This window comes from Balaenoptera borealis, assembly GCF_965194805.1.
Source record: "Balaenoptera borealis genome assembly, chromosome: 14".
Taxonomy (NCBI): domain Eukaryota; kingdom Metazoa; phylum Chordata; class Mammalia; order Artiodactyla; family Balaenopteridae; genus Balaenoptera; species Balaenoptera borealis.
The window spans coordinates 13,605,393-13,627,372 of record NC_138875.1 but is presented as its reverse complement, the minus strand read 5'-3'; the positions used below and the strand labels follow the sequence as shown (position 1 = coordinate 13,627,372).

The 21,980-nt window shown below is 45.9% G+C and overlaps 1 protein-coding gene across 12 annotated transcripts in view; it reads right to left on the bottom strand.

The window, feature by feature from the left end:
- The window catches only part of RNF152 (ring finger protein 152), a 73,833-nt gene extending 52,304 nt beyond the window's left edge, over positions 1-21,529 (bottom strand). Inside the window, exons 1-4 of one of the 12 annotated variants that reach the window (XR_014233835.1) lie at positions 20,960-21,450; positions 19,702-19,825; positions 19,221-19,250; positions 16,954-18,203 (exon numbers count right to left, since the gene is read on the bottom strand). The gene's annotated coding sequence lies outside the window, so the exon portion shown is untranslated. The other 11 variants (XR_014233836.1, XR_014233838.1, XR_014233837.1 and 8 more) reach the window with 11 other exon arrangements.
- Between the last annotated feature and the right edge of the window lie 451 nt (positions 21,530-21,980).

Sequence of the window (21,980 nt, the reverse complement as noted above, 5' to 3'; positions counted from 1 at the left end):
TAGATCTTTCATAAGCATTTGAGGTTCTTAGAAAAGATCTTTAGAACATTCTCACATCTTGGTAATCTCGTTTGTTCTGGGAATATCCTACAGAACTCCATTTCTTTGTAAGTAGGACTAGCTAAAGTAACTCCAATCTTAACTATTTCAATCACCACAAAATTCTAATTACTGAAATCCATAGAAATGGGAAATATCTATCCTCAAATTTGAACAGCTAACAATACAAGGTACAATGATATAAAGACAAAATAAGAAAGCAGAGGTACCTTTGGACAGGAAGCCACGACAGTAACTGTGTAATTAGGATTCACGATAAGCATTTGTATTTTCTGATATAGACTTACATGCTGAGCTCTTTCATTCTGAATTCAACCCATGAGGGAAAAGATGGGCAAGTCTACCAACTCAAGTTAGGCATCGCCATATATGTTGTCCTATCACATCCTTCCATTTCTCCCAAACCTCCCCCTCTCTTGGAAAGAAATAATTGAAAATATAGAAATATTATTTTACTGGACCCGTATCTAACACTAATACCCTGCTTTTAGGATTATAAGGAGGCTGGAGTTGGGGGGGTGGGTAGGTGTAGAAAACACAGCAGGAAGCCTTCAGTGGCCAAATTTCACTGCAGCCATGATGTGGCCTGTGTACTCCAAACAAGCTTTACTTATCACAGTGTCTGAGGATGGGATTTATTATTGCAAATATGCACAAGCAACGGTATTTTTTAAAAATCCTCATGTCATGCATCTCCTTGTCTCCCACAGAGCTTGTGTCTACTAAGTGCTCTCATCTGCTCTGGTTTCTTCTACCCAAGGAAGAAAGGGTCCCTCCCCAACCCCGGCTGACCCTTCACCCCTGGTTCTTCACAGCTGGCGTGGCCCCCGAGAAAAGACTTCACATCCCTGCTGGCTCCATCGCCCCAAAGTCCCGCCCCATATTTGTGTCTTGACCAAGCAGACCCCAAACCCCACTCCCTGAAGGTTCTGCTTCAGGACGTCACTCTTCTTTCTCTCCCTTCTTTGAAGGATGTGGAAAGAAGAGTTCTTTTAAGGTTAACCAAGAAAGAAAAAGGGTCAAAGTCCTATCTTCCTATCAGCATGTTTGTAGACCTCACTTCTTCAGATCCAAGAAAGAGAAAAGTGAAGCCAAAGTAAGGGACCACCTCCATCCAAGGCAAAAAGGTCCAGTTTAAAATGAGCGCCCACTGCCTTTCCCTATCCGTATCCGTATCCGTATCCGTGCCTCCTGCCTCACTGTGATGCTCACCTTACTCCTCCCACCACTCCCGTGGTCCCTCCCACCACACCATCCTCAAGTCTTAGCCTACCTGCCCAGATCACGTTACAGCTTGTGGTCCTCTTTTTCACCTTCCCTCCATCGGACCTGCACCTGCTTCTCAGAGGGGTTAAAAGAAACCTGATTCACAGGATTAGCTACTATACCCTTATGGAGGTGAATGTGTTATCCTACCCAAGGGCACTCACATTTTAGCAAAGGACTCATGGATATAAAACCCAAAAGGAACAGCAAAAAGAACTAATTTATACTGATTGTCTATGTACCAGCTCCAGCTCTCAGATACATCATTTATTTAACTTCTCTGGGCCTGCCTCTGATTCCTACCTCAGACTATCGTTCTGAGAATTAGTGAGGTGACATATATATAACACTGAAAACAGCACCCGGCACCTTGCAAGGGCTCCGTGCACATCAGTTATCAGGATTAACCTTCACAGCATTGACCCTTCGAGACAGGTACTGCTGGCCTCATCTTAAATGAGGACACAGAGTGATTTGCTCAGGATCACAAGGCTACTACATAAGTAGCAGAGGAGGGATACAGCCCTCAGTCCACTGAGTAACCACAGTTCATGCTGTCTTCTCCACACCACAAGGAATGAATCTCTAATGGTAAAGCCAAGGACACTGCAGGCCAGCAGAGTGAAAGTGCATTAGCGGGTCCTGTGGTATGCTGATGGCGCCCCATCAGAAGGAAAGGCTGGACGGCTGGGGTGCGCATCGAGTGATTCCTGGAGCACGACTGGGGTTGAACAGGATGTTATGTTCTCTCCGGGCTGATTCAAGCCCTACCTCTGAACTGCAGAGACCTCGGTCTATCAATTCACCTCATTTAGTCTCAGGTTTTCCCGACTATAAAATGGGAACAAATTTACTCGGGAGGTGGTAAGCTCCTGACACCGGGAAGTGTTCATGGCAAAAGGTAAAACTTCTCATGAGGGAGGCTCCAGAAAAGGATCCTGTGGTCAGGAGGGCAGCAAACCTGATGTTGGTTACTCCCAACATTCAGAACGGGGAGTTCATAGAACAGGCTAGAGATGAACAATGTTTATTAAAAAATCTTAATACCAGAGCCAAAAAATATTGCTAATGACCTTGATACTATCTGGTCAAAAACTCTGAATGAACTCTGGGCGGTCTGGTTTTTGATCTCCAAAACATTCCTGAAAACTCACTCATTTCCAATATATATTACAAATCCATAATTATGCCCCCTTCCTCCTGGCTTGTCCTACATTCGAAAAGCATTGGCTATTCTATTAAAGTGAACTTCCCTCAAAATAACCTCACTATTCTCTACTTCCACATAATTTCAGCAGCTACTCTTTGCACTATAATCTCCGGATGAATTTCTGGTATAGAAACAAAATAGCCACAATAAGATAAATTACAACTCTATTGTGACCAGGGCACAGAGTGACTGAAATTAAAACTCTAAAATTTTTAGCATTTCATTTTTAATATTATGTTCATTGAAGATGCTTATTGTCAGTATATTTTGTTTCTGATAGCAATTACTTTTTATCAGTACTTTTCAATACTGCAAAGTTTTGAAAGATCACTATATTATAATGAACTGATGTACCAATGCTACTACTGAGTTTCCATCCTTGTTCTACCACTTGACAGCATAATCTCGAGCAAGCTGCTAAACCTCTCCGTGCCTCAGTTTGGTCATCCGAAAAATGAGGACAAAAACCTACTTCTAAATTATTGTAAGAATTACATTGGGTGACTATGTAGAGTTTTACAAAATGCTTTGGATTTAGTGACTGCCAAGTACATATTAGCGATTTTTTTTCACTTATAAAATTGTGAGTCCAATTTAAAGATATTTAATACTTAAAATTTTACCCCAAATTTTGCAATCTCCATACTTAAAAACTGGCAGGGCTTACCTCTTACGGCACTGCGGCTAACACCACCACTTGCTTTTTTTCTGCCAACGTACTAAATTCTCATTACTCAAAAATTAGTTATGAACGTCAGCCCACCTAAAATTCTCTGAAGGAGGAAAAGCTCTTTTTCCATAACCCAGAGAAAGTGGACTTGTTTTCTGAGAAAATGGAACAGGCCAGAGCCCAGGACAGCAGATTCTAGCTGAGATTGTATTGGTAAACAAACATCAAGAAAGGAAAATTAAAGCTGCTTTACTCCCCAAAGTATTTTCCTAATCTATCTTAATAAGCACAGTTTCATTCTGTTTACTCACAACCATTTTTCATACATTACTAAATGAATTTTGTCTGATTAAGTTAATTTTAGAAACATAAAAACTAATTTCAGGCTTCTACTACTGTTTTTACCCATTTGGGCTCTGAGTATATTTTGGTTCCTGAAAACTTAACCCAACATCTTACCTTAAAACCAAAGGCAGGGCTTCCCTGGTGGCGCAGTGGTTAAGAATCCGCCTGCCAATGCAGAGGGCACGGGTTCGAGCCCTGGTCCGGGAAGATCCCACATGCCGCGGAGCAACTAAGCCCGTGCGCCACAACTACTGAGCCTGAGCTCTAGAGCTCACGAGCCACAACTACTGAAGCCCGCGCGCCTAGAGCCCGTGCTGTGCAACAAGAGAAGCCACCGCAATGAGAAGCCCGCGCACCGCAACAAAGAGTAGCCCCCGCTCGCCGCAACTAAAGAAAGCCCGCGCGCAGCAATGAAGACCAAATGCAGCCAAATAAATAAATTAAAAAAAAAAAAAAAAAACCAAAGGCAAAACTACATGGCAATGTGCCCCGACACTATCTCCTTGCAGCCACTGCTTAACACCACATTAAGAAAAGAATCAATCAAGATAGTCAATACGTCTTTTGAATAGTAGACAAATATAAACGAAGTCAAAGGTGGTAACTAACATGACACTTCTGATTACAGATACAAGATTTAGCTGTCAAGATGCAGTGGCCCCAACGAGGAAAGGAAACTTTCTGATGTTACAGCCCTTAATCAACCAGTACCACCAAGATACCATATCCAAAAAAGAGTGTGGGAAATACAAAAAAGCATTAGATCTCTGCAGTCCTCAAGGAGATTAAAAACTAGTTAGAGACGTAACAGTTCACACTAACATTTACTGGTGAGAAAAATAATAAGCTAGGTCCCTGGAGTGCAAAGATGAATAGGTGGCTCAGCCCTCAGCCCTGATCTGCCCTTGGTCAGCAGCTGGCTGTCCCCAGGACCTACATTAAGGTCTGCGAGACAGAGGAGGCAGCAAAGGCATTTTCAGCTGCGATTATCGGGGATTCAGTGATGGGATCTGAGCAGGGAATTAAAGGAAGAGTTATGGGGCTTCCCTGGTGGTGCAGTGGTTGAGAATCTGCCTGCCAATGCAGGCGACACGGGTTCGAGCCCTGGTCTGGGAAGATCCCACATGCCACGGAGCAACTAGCCCCGTGAGCCACAATTACTGAGCCTGCGCGTCTGGAGCCTATGCTCCACAACAAGAGAGGCCGCGACAGTGAGGGGCCCGCGCACCGCGATGAAGAGTGGTCCCCACTTGCCGCAACTAGAGACAGCCTCACGCAGAAACGAAGACCCAACACAGTCAAATAAATAAATAAATAAATAAATAAAAGAAAGTGAATTTCTTTAAAAAAAAAAAAAAAAAAGGAAGAGTTATGATTTGAACAGAAGGGCAGAGGAAGAGGGAGCAGGCTGGCCGGTCCCGAGCACATCTAGGGGCTGGTGAGTGAACCGGCTCAGATGAGGAGAGGGTCTTCCAACCAGGTTCCCAATATTCCAGGCAGGGTCCCATAGGGAGCACTTCTCATGCATGGTCCGTAAAACATTTCAAATCTAGCAGAAATCATAACCAATTTAGGAGCAATAAATAGAAATCAAGCTACACGATAATGTGAGGTCACATACCACTTTGAGTTTTCGATACGTGCAGGTCTCCTCTGCTCCAGATAATTTTTTTCTTTGTTCCTACCATTCTTTTCACCTATGTCCTTTCACAGCCAGCCCTTGAGAGGTTCTCTCTCACACTGGGTAACACGGTTCAAAACTCAGACTTATAATGACCACCTGGATGTGCATTACTCTCGAAAGAACAGCTCTGACCTCGCTACTAAATGCATTTCCAAAGTGAACTCTTGATTTCTCCCAAATCTGGTCCTTCCTCTACAATTTTATATTTGTTACCACTATTCACCCAGTAGCTCAGACTTGAAAACCTGTTTACTTCTCACCTCTCATTCAATCGGTCTCCAAAATTCTAACTTTGTCTCGGAAACGCATCTTGCTTTCATTCACCCTTTCCATTCCTGTGGCCTCCCCTGGAGTCCAAGTCTTCCCCACATCTTCTCTGGACCCCAACTGGCCTCCCCACCTTTGTCCTTTCCTGCCCCGATCCACACCGACTGCTGCCAGACTAAGCTTCTGAAAGCACAGCGTCACATCCACATCTTTCCTGCCTCCACACCATCAATGGCTTCCTGCAAAATAAGTGCCAAAGTCCCCCTCCCACCCACCATTCTAATCCTTTTCCTACAAGTCCTTCTCACATGCTCCAGGCTTCAGTCAGAAAGCATTTTTTGTTGTCCAGAGGACAAGATCCACCCTCCCTTACCACCTTGCTGCTGCAGAAATGCCACTCCAGATGTCCAGATGACTACCTACCTTTCCAGGGCATTGGCAACTGCTACTTCTTCCATGAAGCCATTCTAAACCCTCTAGCAGGAAGTCATCTTTCCCCCTCTGAACTCCAAGGCCACTTCATCCAACACCATCTGGCACTTGAGTTCCTTGTGTCCATGTGTTCTTATTCCTACAGAGGTAACCTCCTAAAGGAGTATCTCTATATAAAAATAATCAAACCAACGTGCTAAATTAGCACTTTCTTACAAGGAAGCGTTGTGTCAAGAGTTATGGAAGACACAAGGCCATCAGCTGACAGCTTAGTAGGGAATTATCCTCAACCCATGCAAAAATAAAGCAATAATATCATGAACTCTTTAATCATCATATACAGATGTTAGTCGAAGTCATAAAAATACAGGATATCTCAGACAAAGCGAGTCTCCTTAATAGAATGAAAAATCTGAGGCAGCATACTGCAGTGGCTTATAGCATAAACTCCGGAGCCATTCATGGCTGGGTTCTAATCCCAGCTCTGGCATTGCTTATTTTGTGATCTTGGGCAAATCATTTAGCCTCTCTGTGCCTCAAGTTCTTGTAAATGGAGAAATCAAAATAGAGATATTAGTAGTACCTTCCCCTTAAGACTATTGTGATAATGACGCACATACTGTATGCAAAGCACTTAGAGCCTGGCACATAATTAGTGTCATCCATATTAGCTACTCTTATTCTTATTCTTGTGCAAATGTTTTATCTGGGGATTAAAAAAAAAAACACAGAAGAATCAGATATTTGGTAGTTAAGATGCCAGCAGGATTTTTTCTAGAAAGAGAGATTTTACCATCTTAAAATCCTCAGGCCAGATTTGTTCTATTTGCTGACAGGGAGTCTTTCATTGACAGGTAAGGTAAAATTCACCGGGGGTGGCTCTTTGTACAATGGACTGAACGCTGTGCAAATGGGGCAGGCACCGAGACCACTGACTCAAACACAAAGCTTTCAGCCAACGAAGGGCTCATCCACAATCAGCCATTGTCTCCCACAAACAACCCCGCTGTTGTCATCCAGAGAAGTGCCAAATGAAACCGTTTGACTTACGAGTTGCAGACAGTGGCTCTGCGTAGACCTAACCACAAATCCAATTAACTGCTGCAAAGGAAATCTAGCACTAGGCATTGAATTTGGTCTGATAGCAAGCTTTGGGGTTCAGCTTTTTAAGGGACACTAATCCACATCATTCAGCTGGACTAAGCATATAGGAGTCCGTTTCAAAGCCCATCACATCATATAGAGTGACTTATTTGTTAATGGTGTGGGGAACAGCTGTGACTGTAGGGTATCAACATCTGTCATTTTCCCCCCAAAATATGAAAACGCATTAAACATAAATTGCCACAGGTATCTCAACTTGAACTTGCATTGCAGACTCATATTCATACACAGTGAAATGAGAACCGCTGGGACATTCGATGTTTTATTAACTTTTTACTAAAAGTATTTATAGCTCAGAGCTGCCTGTTAGTCACAGGTCAGAATTATTAGAGTGGTGGAACAGCAAATTCACATTTATCATCCTCTTATTTTCTGATAAATTTTAGAAATTAAAAGAATTATAGCAATAAGACTGATGCTACCTACACAAGAACAAACAAATAAACAAATAAACTCTCTCTTTTGCCGTGGCTAGAATGTCTGATTTTACTCACTGCCTGGAATACTGGCATGGTTGCTTCAGCAAAGTCCCTTCTTCCCAAGCATCAGGGAAGGTTAGGGAAGGTAGACTGACTGCCAAAATACATACCCCCAAATCTCACTGGCCTAACGCATGTGGTTTAATTTCTTCACGTTGCATCTCAATGCAACTTGGTAAGGGAGGCTCTGCTCCACACGGTCATTCAGGACCAGGGGTCCTTCCACCCTGTGACTCCCTCATACCCCAGGGCTTCATAGTTCTCCCCCGGCACCCCCTGCAGCTGGCCAGCAGACCAGAAAGAGAGCAGATGTGCAAAAGGACCCTCACTCTTAACTGCCTCTCATTTCCACACACATCCTTTCGTGAGAACCAATCTCATGGCTCCACCTAGATACAGAAAGTAGTCCAATACAGTGGTTGTCAACTGGGGGCAATTTTGACTCTCAAGAGGCAGGTGGCAATGTCTGGAGACATCTCTGATTGTTACGGCTGGGTAACTGGCATCTAGTGGGTAGAGTCCAGGGAAGCTCCTAAACGTCCCCCAGTGCACAGGACAGTCTCCCCACAACAAAAAGTTAACCAGCCCCAAATGGCAATATTGCCGAGACTTTGGTAAGCATCTAGCCACTCTCCACAATCGCACATATGTCAATGCTCAGATCCACCACCATTTTCCACTACCATACACTCTAATCAATCCCAACAAATCCACGTATCGATAGTCTGTTCGTTCATTTGCTTGTTCGTTCCTCCATTCATTCATCCAAGCTCCAAGCTCCTAAACAAGACAAGGTCTTACAAGTCAAAGACTTCACAGTGGAGCAAGGGAGGCAAGCATATGTAGAATTATCAGACATGGGGGTCAGTGGGATTTAAAGGAACAAATGGAAGGGCAATTAATTCCGGCTGAGAGAGTTGGAGAAGCCATAGGGAAAGTGGAATAGGAAAGACGTCTTGAAGGAAGCATATAGTCATGGCTTTCCATCGAAATGTTGTGGGTTTTTTTTTTGCAGGGCGGTGGAGAAGAAAAAGGTGGTTCCAGGAAAAGGGAACTGTAAAAAGGAATAACAATATGAAAGGATATGATTTATTCCCTTTTTGTTTAGGGGAAGAAATAGGAACTAGGGGAGGAGGGGTAGTAAAAACCTCTTTTTGGTTCAAACATTTTTTAGCAGTGTATTCATGAAAGTCTTAAGCTCCCAGCCACACACACTGGCTTTCAGTCAAGTGGCCCTCTGAGAAACAATTCACACCACCAGGCTTCATAGAAACCTGTTAGCACAGGGCAAAGCCCAGGTAATAGCTGGAAATCTCACTGCAAATTTCCCAACAGGACCTGTCACAGAGTCTTTCAAACCATGCTACCTCAAAGCCAACATGAAACTGATTCAGGCAGATGGTTGACCAAACGCGTCCATCTTTGTTCCCCAAAGACAGGACAGTGCAGAAGTCAGATCTCTTCCTAAATTATGTAACACTGAACCTGTTGGGTTAAAAAAGAAAAGTTTTTGCTTCTTCTGATCTTTAATTCCAGTTGTGAGCACAGACTGCCCGGGTTCATATCCTGGCTCTGGCATAAATTCAGTGTGTGACCTTAAAGAAGTTACCTAAGTTTCCAAGATCTACTGCCTCCCAGATAACGTGCTTAAAGCTCTTAGCACTGAACCTGAAGCATATAATAAACACTATCTCTATCTTTGTACCATAGCCATCTCCTCTGCCCCCCAAAATTGTCTTTCGATTGTCATAAAATACATTGTGGAATCTGACATAGTAGGGAAGGAAAATATCTGATGAACTTTCATGTTGTTTTGTAGAATATTATTAATAGCGACTTCAGTTTGCTTGGGCCAGATGCTATTAATTACAAACCAACATCACCATGTAAACAACGGTGGTTCTTAATTTTGAAGCTAAAATTAAAATTTTTAAAATACCATACTCCGACACAATTATTTACCCCCATCATTCTCATAATCACGCTTCCTCCCTCAAATTGTTGCCTCTCTCTCTCTCTAACTCTTACTTTCACTGTGATCAGCTTCCGGAAAACAAAGTGTATCTAGTTGTTAAACAAAGTGTATCTAGTTGTTAAGTACTATAGATTGTATCCAACGACACTAATCACCTAGCACTAAAAAGCCTCATAAAAGGAAGAAATTTGTTTCTTTACAAGTCAATCTCGAAGGAGAAGTTAAAAAGAGGGAAGCAGCCTCCAGAACCCGGAGAAGAGTCAGCCTGTTCCGAACTGCTTCCTCCTATGGTGAGGGGGAGACATCTAGGGTCTTAGGCTAAGTCAAGTCCCATCCACCTTCATGAAAAGTGGAAACAAAATTGAATGGCAATGCCTTTTGCAATAAGTCAAGAACAAGGAATAAAACAAAAGTCAAGCCAACCAGAAGAACTAGGCTGAATCACGCTTAGGCTTCAAAATTGATTATTACTGCCCTCCTAATTTACAAGGAATTCTAAATTGTCTGGACAGTGTCTTCTTCAATTTCCATTGCAGACTGGACTTGATCCCAAGAGAATGTTATTTTAAGGAGCACATTAAAGAGAGGGTTTGGCATGTGCATGGACAGATTTCAACAAGTAAAAGGTGTAATAAGTCTGGAATGAAATCTGTCGTGTTCTTTTTAACTTCTTAGTAAAGACATTTTTCCTTGTACGTCAATGAACTTCTTGTAGGGAAGTACGACCGCCCTGAGATGCAATTCTCAAAAACGTTATTATTTTGATATAAACTCAAGGCGTATGCACAATAAATTTGACAGCTCTGACTCCACTGTTGGAAAAAAAAAAAAAAAGTAAACTATGGACTCTGCAAAGAAACACTCTCTTTGAACTAATATTTAGTATTTTGTGTATAGAAATACATAATGATGACATGGGAATCTGATGCGAAGGGTGATGTAAATGTCTGACAATTGCCCTCAGGTGCTCTGTGCATGAGATTTAGAGAACTGGTAACCAGCAAACTAATTACTGTTTCTGGCAATTTGTTGCAGGTCCTAACATCCCTGGATAAACAGTTAACACTTCTCAGGAAGAAACAGAAGACAAAGGATTACCATTTGAAGCCTCAGCTAAAGACTAGAAAAATCTGTGGCTTATCTAAGAGCCTTATAGGTTGCCATCAGTCCTCCGTGTTAATAACGAAGATTCAGGAAGAGGGAACGCTGACAAATGGGAGCCCGGCTCTGGACCTCTCCACCCAGCAGGATGGAGCCAGGCCTGGTCCCCTTCCCAGCCCCCACTTGGAATTCACAGACGCATCAGGAAATCCCTCCCATACCTTTGGGAGGAAAACACTGAGCACTGTGTACACAAGCGCCCCCATCACAGCCCACACTACCGTCACGTTTACAGCACGGGCACGTTCCAGAAGCATCCTAGCTGCAACCAAAAGACAAGGCAACCCGTCTGCTGGTGTCGTGTGGTTTCACCGAGAAGAAAAAAACACAAGTCGAGAAGGGCCTAAGCTCCTACATAAATACACTCCGGATATCAGCACAGCAAGGAATCTGTTCGCAACAAGAGCAGATCTGGGTTTACACACTTTCAAATTAGGTATCAAAGGCCCAGGCTCAAATCCAGCCTGAACTGGAACCCAGCTCTCAAAGCTATTTCTGAAGATTAAATTGATTCCAGCCTTCTTCAACAAATATTTACTGAATGTCTGCTATGTACCAAGTTCCATTCAACAGCCCTACCAGGCATAGCAAATACCACTGTCTAGGGGAAACTTTTTAAAGACTCCATTAACTTTACATTTTGCATTGTACAGTCTAGTTTTTGTGCCTTTATTAAAGAGCTCTCTTCTTTAAAATAATACTAATACTAATAAAGATTCCATCCAAAAAGCAGATTCAAATATAGATTGACAGCCACACTGCCTTCTCCAGTCTTATCCTGCCCCATTCTCTCCTGCCTCCTGTCTTACGATGGCTGTGTCTCTAACGATGTGAAATGTCTACAAAGCCTGCTTCAGGATGCGAACAACAATCATAGAACAAGGACAGGGCCCCTAAGTAGGGTGACCAACTGGTCCCGGGTTTCCTGGGACTGTTCTGGTTTTAAAAGGGCAAGTCCCTCAACCCAGGTACCCTCTTAGTCCTGGACAAGCTGAGTCAGTGGGTCACCCTACCCCCAAGAAGCCAGACCTCAGCAAAGGGAGGTACATTACTTCACTTGCCTGAGGGAAATGAGGCCATAGGAGAAAGGCGCCTGGTGCCCTTTAAGGAAGGCCTGGGTTGCCTGTGGGCTGTCTTAGAACCTCACAGCTTCCTCCTGAGAAGGCCTATCCTTTTAAAATGCCACACCATTTAAGCTTTACAAAGACTTTCCAATGACAAGACTCCAATGACACGACATACAGAAGAAATCTTCACATAAATGCCGAAGGCTGGAGTTATTTGGATGTGGGTATTTCCTGGGCTAGTTTAAGAGCTCCTTCAGTTTAGACCATAACTATTCACCCCAAGATTTCCAGAATCCAGCACCAAGACTGGTGGATGGAAAATACTACATAAAATGGACGTTAATAATAGCTGCCATTATGCAGGGCTTGCGATGTGTAAGACAACACACTAAGCACTTTATATAAATGATCTCACACTCACAATAACTCACTGAGGTTGATTGACCTCCATTTTCCAGAGGAAGAAACCAAGGCTCAGTCAGACCTTATTTACTCAAGGTCATCATGACAGAGCTCATGTTTGAACCCAACCCATCTTGCTTCAAAAGTTCCATGTTTTCAACCATTCAATTGAATTAGGTTCAAGTAAGGTGAGCATATATAGTAAGGCATCAAGAACTGAGAGAGGAGAGTATCAGATACATTTCTTTTATTCTCTCCACTTTTAGTGTTGCCATTGCGAGAAAAAAAAAAAAGGCAGAAACCAAATCAATTATGAGTTAAGCTCATACATTAAGCTAAGGCAAGGTAGGGATTTTAGTTAGAATTGGGCAGAATTGTGCCTGGCAAACAGTAGGCACTCAATATTTGAATAAATGTAACAAATACAATTGCATACCTAATATGAGGTTTAAGTTATTGATGCTCAGTGTTTCAAAGGCTATTTTACCCACCACCATAGGTGAATAGATGAACTCCTACCTGAAGCTTCTGAAGGGTTAGTGTGATGGAGCAGGAATACATGGACAGGTACTTACCCCAGTTAAGGACGGCTGGCACTCTACCTGCATAGTAGAGATCTATCCTCCTGCTCTCCAACCACTTTTAATTTCATTTAACCTGAAAGGAAGCAATCTGCAAACCTACAGAGCAACACAACTGCAAAAGAACATCACACCAAATACTTTGTTTTTGAGACATTTATCTCAGCTCCATTCATTATCCGTCAAACTGAGAACATTATTTTAATGTTAATGTATTCCTGGCCATTTTCTCCAAGCAGCTGAACACATTTCCTCTTTCATAATAACACTATCCATAATGATCGAGCATTCCGAGGGCTAAAGAAGACTTTCTATCATGTGAATTATTCCAAAATCAAAAGAGGTGAGGTAAACCAGATGTCCCTCCCAAAGGCATTTATGGCCAGAAGTTAATTAGGAAGGAAGGGGTGGTAGCCAGTTGTGGGAAACTGTCACCCTCTCATGTCAAACCCAAACAGCACAATCTGCTCCTTGAGTTTGTTGGCTGGCTTGGTGGAGTGTACAGTTCTGATGCTGCTTACTGTATGTCACCAAGAAGAGGGGTTTTTTGTTTGCTTTGTTATTGTTTTGGAAGAATCAGCCCAATTCAAGTTGAAAAACAGGCCACCAGTGACAATTCATTTTGTTAGAATGATGACCCTCTATGAGAACGTTCACCTCCCAACCACTGGTATGCACACTGCAGCCTGGCAACTCTAATCTGATTCAACATTTACTCATTATTAATGCGAGTAGGGGAAGCTCTTAAAAATAATTTTCTCTCTTCTTAACTTCAATTCTACAGGCCAGAAGCATATATAATTCCCTTACCACAGTAAGTCAAAATCATTTCTGTGTTATCAATGATTGAGTATGTATGGAGCCCTTAATTTGTACAAACGTGGTAGGGAATACAGAATAAGGTCAAACCTCCTCCAGTCTTCATCTTTAAGGAACTTGCAAGAGAACTGAGATCCTGCTGTTTTAATCTCTACATCTACCAGCCTGCAGGCCCCTTGGAGAGAACTGTACGCCTTACCCTCTCCCCCAGCTGAGCAATGACTTGTGATATGTGGCTTGATGGCAAAAGACACCCTGGGACATCTTGTCAACACACCTCCTGTTACATGAACTAGCTTTAGTGGGTTTCTATTCTTTGCAATTAAACAGAAAGAAAAAGACACTTCAATCTTAGGTGATAATACAGGACAATCTATGATAAGTGCCCTTTGTAGAATGAATGAATGAATGAATGTTAAGCGAAATAAGAGAGGTAATTTTGCCAGAGAACTGTGGAGGCATCAAGGATTGCTATGAGCTAAAATGATGGAGTTAAGTTTTTTAGGAGAGTTAAGAGCTGAGTCACACCTTTAATGATGGAGTATCATGAGGCACAGGAGACTGTAGGCCACAGAATATTCCAGGATTAAGAAACAGGGCCATGCAAAGCATTTTGGGGGACTACTGGGCTAACCATCCCAGCTAATGTTGTGTTTTAAAGTCACGCAGAGCAAAAGTCAAAGTTGGACAGGAAGCTGGGGCTGGGAAAGCCAGGAATGAGAGAAATAAGGTTCTCAGCTAAGATGTGGCAGTGGGGATGGAAATCAAGGAAGATGTGGGAACTGTCACTAAAGATGCTCAGTTCACTATTTACAATAGCCAGGACATGGAAACAACCTAAGTGTCCATCAACAGATGAATGGATAAAGAAGATGTGGCACATATATACGATGGAATATTACTCTCCATAAAAAGAAACGAAATTGAGTTATTTGTAGTGAGGTGGGTGGACCTAGAGTCTATCATACAGAGTGAAGTAAGTCAGAAAAACAAATACCGCATACTAACACATATATATGGAATCTTAAAAAAAAAAAAAATGGTTCTGAAGAACCTAGGGGCAAGACAGGAATAAAGACGCAGACGTAGAGAATGGACTTGAGGACATGGGGAGGGGGAAGGGTAAGCTGGGACGAAGTGAGAGAGCGGCATGGACATATATACACTACCAAATGTAAAAGATAGCTAGTGGGAAGCAGCCGCATAGCACAGGGAGATCTGCTCCGTACTTTGTGTCCACCTAGAGGGGTGGGATAGGGAGGATGGGAGGGAGACATAAGAGGGAGGGAATATGGGGATATATGTATACATATAGCTGATTCACTTTGTTATACAGCAGACACTAACGCACCATTGGAAAGCAATTATACTCCAATAAAGATGTTAAAAGAAATAAAAATTTAAAAAATAAAGATACTCAGTTAATCTGTTAATAAGCGGAACACCAATGTGAATAATAATGGTCCCTATTTCCACAGTATCTATTTCCACAGAATCTCTCAAAGCTTTTACCAAAATCTCATCAGTTCCTGTAGAACCTCAGTGAGGAGTACGTTGCGTGTGATTATCTGGACTTATTAATGGAAAGTGAGGCAGAAAAGTTACACTTCCTTGACAGGTAGGTGTAAGACGGGGATGGGGGAGCAGAAAGAGAAAACACAAGCACAGAACACTGTGTTCGGAGACTCCATTTCCTCACGACTTCCTCTCCACCAGCAGTACATCTGCATTTGATCAATCCCTTCCTTGCACGAAGTCTGCTCCCCCAGGAAGCCCATGTGATGTTACAATAATAACCTTGACCATGCAGGATGTTGCAATGAGTTTCATCCATGCAGGAATTAATAAATCAAGTGGTGAATAAGGCATCCTTTCCTACTCAGTCCCTTGACTCCCAGCAGCTCGCAGGTACCACACCCGCCCGCCCCCCTCCCCACGCCCCACCCCCACACAACTCCACAAGGAATGTGCTCCAAGGCCTGCACAGCCACATCAGGTCTCCGCCAGGAAATCCCAGGCCTCAAGAGCTACCCAAAGGAAATGCAAATCGCATATACACTACTTGAGGCCTCCCCCCTGAAATCTCACAATGACAGTAAGTCAACTGGAAATAGAAAATCCTTAACCATAAAACAAGTACTTGTTTTATTCTGGAACATACAGTGTAGCTCCCAAAGCCCTGAGGGAAGGATCAGGAAAACCAACACATTCCTTCCTTCCTTCCGGCTTCCAGGACATTGCGACCACATCATAGCGACCGGCAGTGCCAGGAACCACGTTCCCTCCACAGGGGTCTTCTATCTAGATGGCCAACTTCACTATGAAAGTAAAATGGTAAGAACTCAGAGGCCAAACAAAATATAGACATGTATTTTGGAGCTTCCCAAAGATATTTCAAGACCAGTCCCTCCGGGCTTAATTTTCTCCCTCTCTCAGTCTGCGCCTTGCCCTGAATTAGTACCTGGAGGTCTTGGATGGGCTGCATCTGATCTCTCTGCCGGTTTCTCAGCTGCTCATCTCCACCTCAGAACTCCTACGGGTGCAATACTTTGTCACTCAAAGAAAGCTGGACTAGGGGGCAGCCTCTGGACTCTTAGGCCAACACTGAGGTCCTCTGGTCACTGACTCAGAAGCTAGCATTCAGTTTACCATATCACCTGCCTACGGAGAGCTGTCTGTAAAAATGACTTCAACAAGGTGATTACTGACCCAGAAGCCATACTCTTTTGTTCAATTCCATACTTATGCTAAAGGTACATATCAAATCCTAAACGTTCTAATCCATGCACGCATTTATCACAACAAAGATTATTTGTGTGACCAGCACTCTGCACAGCAAAATCTCTCAACAAGCCACCAGCCGCTTAATCCACAGCCCCTCACAACATCTATTCCACAGAACCCAACTATTTTTAGGGAGGGTGCGGCAAGGAAGGCTTTAAAACTTACCACCCTCATAGCCACCCTGGCTGCTGATGAAAGTTTGAATGTCCCAGAACTCTCAGGTGTTCCATTAGCCCTATGACCAGAAAATACGTCTTGTCCAAATTCCTTTTTCTAATATCAAAGCAATAAGAGGATGACCCCAGACTACCCCACACATCCCCTGCCCCCTCTAGGTCTTATCTGCCGTGTTGGCTGAGGGAGGCCACATCCTGGGTGACGCTAGGCCCACCATTGTTCTTTTTCTACCCTGGGCTGCTCAAACTCAGGAAGTCTTAGACAAGAGGCAGACAGTGAGGGAGAGGAAGTGTGTAATCAACACCTCTCTATTATATAATGCTAAGCACAGAACCTCCTAGAACCAGCCTTGGAAACATCTCCTGGCCTATCACTTCAGAACAAAGAACTACTCAAAACAGGCAAAAAGAGAAAATAATTATCATTTTTTATTTGATGACAGGTGTGCGGTCATATTAGCAAATATAATACCAACATATTAGTAACGAACAGGTTGGAGTAGGACAAGATTCTTTAAGAGACGTATCATTTGTTCATTCAATCCATACTCGTATAACACTCAATGCGCTAAGCTAGACCCCATAGGAACACACTAGGCCACATCACTTGTGGAAGGTCATTAGTGCTACTCACCTATATCCGGTTTTCCCTTTTTCAGTACAAGAAATATCAGATTGTGGTTAAATGGGGTCATAGGACTAGTCTAGTGAAGCAACATAAGTCACTTCCGGGTCAGATCATGTCATTTTGGAGCAAGATCCTCTGGAGCTTCCTCTCCCATGCTGTAGTGATCTTGTGACCTTGATCACACGTCAAGATCACACCCCCACCAATTTGGGTCGTTGCATGACTAAGATGAGCAGGGCTCACCTGCTGACCGTGTTGGACACACAGTGTGGGAAAGAAAGAAACCGGGCCACTGAGACCCGGAGGTTATTTGTTACGGCAGTATAACCTAACCTATCTTGCTGATACATCACTGCTTAAAAAAGAGAGAAATCTGCAGACGTCCCCCTCCCATCTGTTTTCTAATTCAGAAAAGCAGAATTTATTTCAAAATTCAAGTGCAGCAGGGCCTGAATAATGCATTGAAATGTAGAGGGCGCCAACAGGATAGACAGGTCTAAACAACTCTGAGAGAATAAGGAATGAAAACAGAATAACCTCTCAACAACGGTGAAATCTACCCATTCATGTGGAATTCAGCAGCGGAGTTTAAAGACTATGAAGAAAAGGTCACCTTCTGACAACAGGTCCAGACATTTGTGAAGCAGTGAGCACCCTAATGAAAGAGGCATTCAAGTAGAGGCGGGATGATCATAAGCTGCCTCCTCAGAAGTCCAATACCCCCTCTTTGTTCCTCTCTCTCTAGCATCCACTGCACCTAATTAGTCAGGTCTTCATTTCTCCATCACCCCAGAAGCTCTCGGAAGGTGGTTCGCCTTTGTGTCTCCACACCCCGCCCCAGCCCACCCCTTGGCAGCTATCAGAGAACCCAGTGTCTATCAGGTGCTCCATAAACATCTGCCAAATGAATTAAATGAACACTGTAGAAAGGACTCAGCTCTGGCGGAAAAAGTCGGTTTCATCACCTCTAGGGCTCCTTCAACCTAAAACTAAAACACACTACTGCCGACATCTGGGAGTGGGGAGCATCCACCTAAAAGAACAAATTAAACATCAATACAACACTTGATTAGGATTTATTACTAGACACAATTGAAAACCACATTGAAAGCTAGCCCTGCGCTACGGCTATCTTTGTTCTTGGACGTGCATTTACATGTGCAGGCAGCTGTTTTCCCATGTGGAATTTTGTGAGTGAGGTATTTATTTTTTCTATTTAAAACATACACACACACACACCCTTTGTTTCTATTGCATTATTACACTCCCTATTATCCCATCACGTGGCTTCCCCTCTTGCAGGAACACAGCACACACCATGCATTATTGCTGACATAAAAACCACTTGTCAAAATACCTCTACCTTAGCCCCACTACAAAGCTGATCTTTCCAAAGCACTGGTCTTTGTTTCAGCTGGGACAGGTTGATAACTCATCTACTTTTCCTAGTGATACTTGAATGCTCTGAGTCGAAGAATAAATGCCAGCATCACTGATGTTTTGTTAAAAGTCACGTTTCCAAACAAAACTACCCTAAAGGGGAATGACAAATCTTTCAAGTTTTTAAATTTTATTTTTTAAGGGATTTGGGGAAAAAAATGGTGAAGGGAGAATCTGCCCCGGATACCATGCTGTTGCTATAGTGCAAGAGACAGCACGCTGGCCTCTGGTCCTCAGCCATCCCTTCTTCCTGCAAAATAAAACTTGAGTCTATGTCCATACACATTCTTCTTCCCTGCTTCTCGTGTAGGACACCATGACTCTGTCCTCTAGGAGACAACACCAACACCAGGTGTCCTGATCCACCTGAAGGTTAGGCTTTCACTGAGCTTTATCAAGATAACCCCAGACCTGGTTAGGTTGCCATCAAAACAGAACTATCCTTGGAAAGAAAAGAATAATGGGCCAGAGTTTTTGGAAAAGAACCAACACCTAAAGATAAAATGCAGACCGAGGGCCTAATGGTTCATGGCTATATAAATGGAAGCTTAACTGAAGCTCCATTTTCTGCTCCCCCAACTGTCCTCCCTCCCGCCTCCCAGTAACTTACTTCTGCACGTCCCTCCTGATACTGTGAACACTATTACAATAAAGAGAGGGGGGGAGAGACAGTGTTTCATAAGAAGGTGAACAATTAGGACATTTGACCAATACCTTTTCGACAAATAGTATCCCACCTACAGACTGAAGCCAAAATGTATTACTACAGATAAGAAAGCAGACACATATCCAAACCCCACATTCAGATACAACTGCCTATGTGTGGATTATATCAAAATTCCCCTCAAAGGGAACCAGGTGGAATTTATACAACCCCAAACGCAGCCTGCCCTCAATGACTTCTTCACAAGGAAGGTTTCAAGTCATTTGCAATTTCTTTCTTTGAATCAGGAGTTTCAGCAGCCCCTTCTCCACACAGATAGGAATGCATGGTGTGATGCAGAAACCACCCAAACAGCCCCCCTGCAAACGCCCGTTGACCTAAATGACCCAGAGACACCCAGGAGGCTCCCCAGATGATCGGTGGTTACCTGAGTCTGTCACCGAGTCCCTTTCACCCCCTTCTGCGTGATGACATCAAGTGGAAATGGTACGCGTTTGGGAGGCAAGAGGCTGACAAGCAGGCAGCACAACTGAGCCCGAGCTTTGTTCAGCCTGCAGTGAAATACATGCAGTGAGGGTTAGATACGCGCAGCGAAGAAACCCAAACGACCTCCCGGGCAGCGCGGCGGTGGCGGAGCGCGTGCGCTCGGGGAGGTGGAGGAAGGCGGCGGAGGTGTGGCGGGCTGGCGGGCCGCTGAGGGGCGTAACGCTTCCTAATCGTCTCCACGGGACAAATCACCACCTCCCCGACTCCTCCGCAGTCTCCCCCGCCCCTAAGTTATCCTCTGGTTGTGGAGCCTCCACTGGCGACGGTAATCCCTCAGACAGAAAGAAAAACGAGAAGGCACAGCATAGCACCGTGGAGCACAGGCGAAATACCCTAGGAAAACCGGGTTATGTGGGAACGCGGGGCGCCCGGAGAGACACAGCAGCGCTGCGTCCGCGAGCATCCTTCTTTCCGACGCCCCTGTCCGCCACCTCATCAAGTCCCGGTCACTCTGTTTTGCCGATTTCTCTACTCTCTCCAAAACCTTGCGGCGCTGCCCCCAGCCTAGGCGGGACTGGGGACCGCCGCCTCCGGAGCAGCGTCCCACGAGTCCAGCCTGCTTTGTGCTGCCGCTGCCCTCCCAGGAGCGAGCGCCCCGGACGCGTGGGTGCGCACAAAAGACCCCCAACATCTGGCCCTCCACTAAGCCCTCTCCTCCCCGGAGGGGCCCGGGGACCGCAGAGACAACTTCCGGGGAGGGGGAGGGGGAAGCGCTCGACAGAGGCCCTGCCAGGGGCCCCATCCCGGGGGGCGCGCGCGGCGCGGGCACGAGACCGGCTCCCTCGGACAGGAGCTCCAGAGGGCATCCGAGGACTCGGCGGAGCCGCCGACAGCGCCGCTCCCGAGCCCCAGCCGCGGGCGCAGCTCCGCCGGCGTTCGCGAGAGACGCAACTCCAGGGACCCCCTCCCTCGCGCCCCGGGGCTGCCTCGCCGCGCCCCGGGCCCCGCTCCCCGCGACCCCTGCGGCCCCGCCACCCTCCTCCACAGTCCAAAAGGTGCCCCCTCCACCCACCAGGCGGCACCTCCCCTTTCCAGCTTCCCTAGCTCCGGGCGCGGCCGCCGCGGGGGCGCAGACATCCCTTCGCGCTCCTCTCCCGCCTGCGACCCAGGAGGGACAGAGCCGAGAAACCGAAACTCACCGACCTGTCTCCGCGGCGGGCTCCGGCGCTCCCTACAGAAGCGGCGACGGCGGCGGCGGCGGCGGCGGCTGCAGCAGCATCGCCGGGGGGTCCCGGCGCGCCCGCCACCCGCTCGGCCAGACGCGCGCCGAGGGCTGCGGGGCGGGCGCGGGGAGCGCGGCGGCGGCGGCGCCCGCAGCCTCAGCTCCCTGCTCGGACCCTCGGGAGGCGCCCCACCTGCCCGGCCGCCCTCCGCGCTCCCAGTCGAACACCGCCGCCAGGCGCTCGGCTCGGAGCGGGAGCTTTTTGTGTCACCGCCCAGACTCGGGCACCGAAAGGGGTGGGGGCGAGAGGCCGGGCTCCGCTCCCCGCGGCACCGCCCCTCCCCGGCGGCTCCACCTCCCACCCCCCTTCCCTCCCACCTCCCCGCTGGTCCAGGACTTCTGTCTGTCCGTCCTGAATCGCAAACCACCCACGGGCTGAGGAGCCGCCCACCCTCCCCCGCGCGCTCCCTCGGCCTTGCCTCCAAGTGCCCGACCTCGGCCGGGACCTCGACGTTGTCCCCTCCACGGCGCGCGAGTGGGACCCGAGCTGGAATCAGGTGTGAAAGGAGGCCGAGCTCAGCCGGCAGGAGTGCGGGGCTGAGGCAGGGGCAGAGGCCGGCGGGCACCAGTCTGCAGCTCGGGACCTGGGGACCGAGCGAGGGGGGAGTCGAGATCGTCACGTTTCCAGAAACTGCCCTGGGTCCGCGTCACCGCTGGTACTTTCTGGCTGCCCCTAAGAGTTCATGTGGTCCAGGCAGGGCGGGGTCCTGCTTTGGCGGAGGGGAGGATGCGTCCAAAGAAGCCTGAATGACACCCCACCACCTGGTTCCCTAGGATGGGGTGCAGGGAGCAGGGACAGGGAGGGGCCAGTCCTGAGGGTTACATGGCAGTGCGACTCCCCGGGACCTCGGAGCCCACCCTATTCTCCACCTTGAAACCGAACTCCTACCTTAGGGACATGCTTAGAATGTCTAGTTCCTCCAAGAAAATCTAGGCGT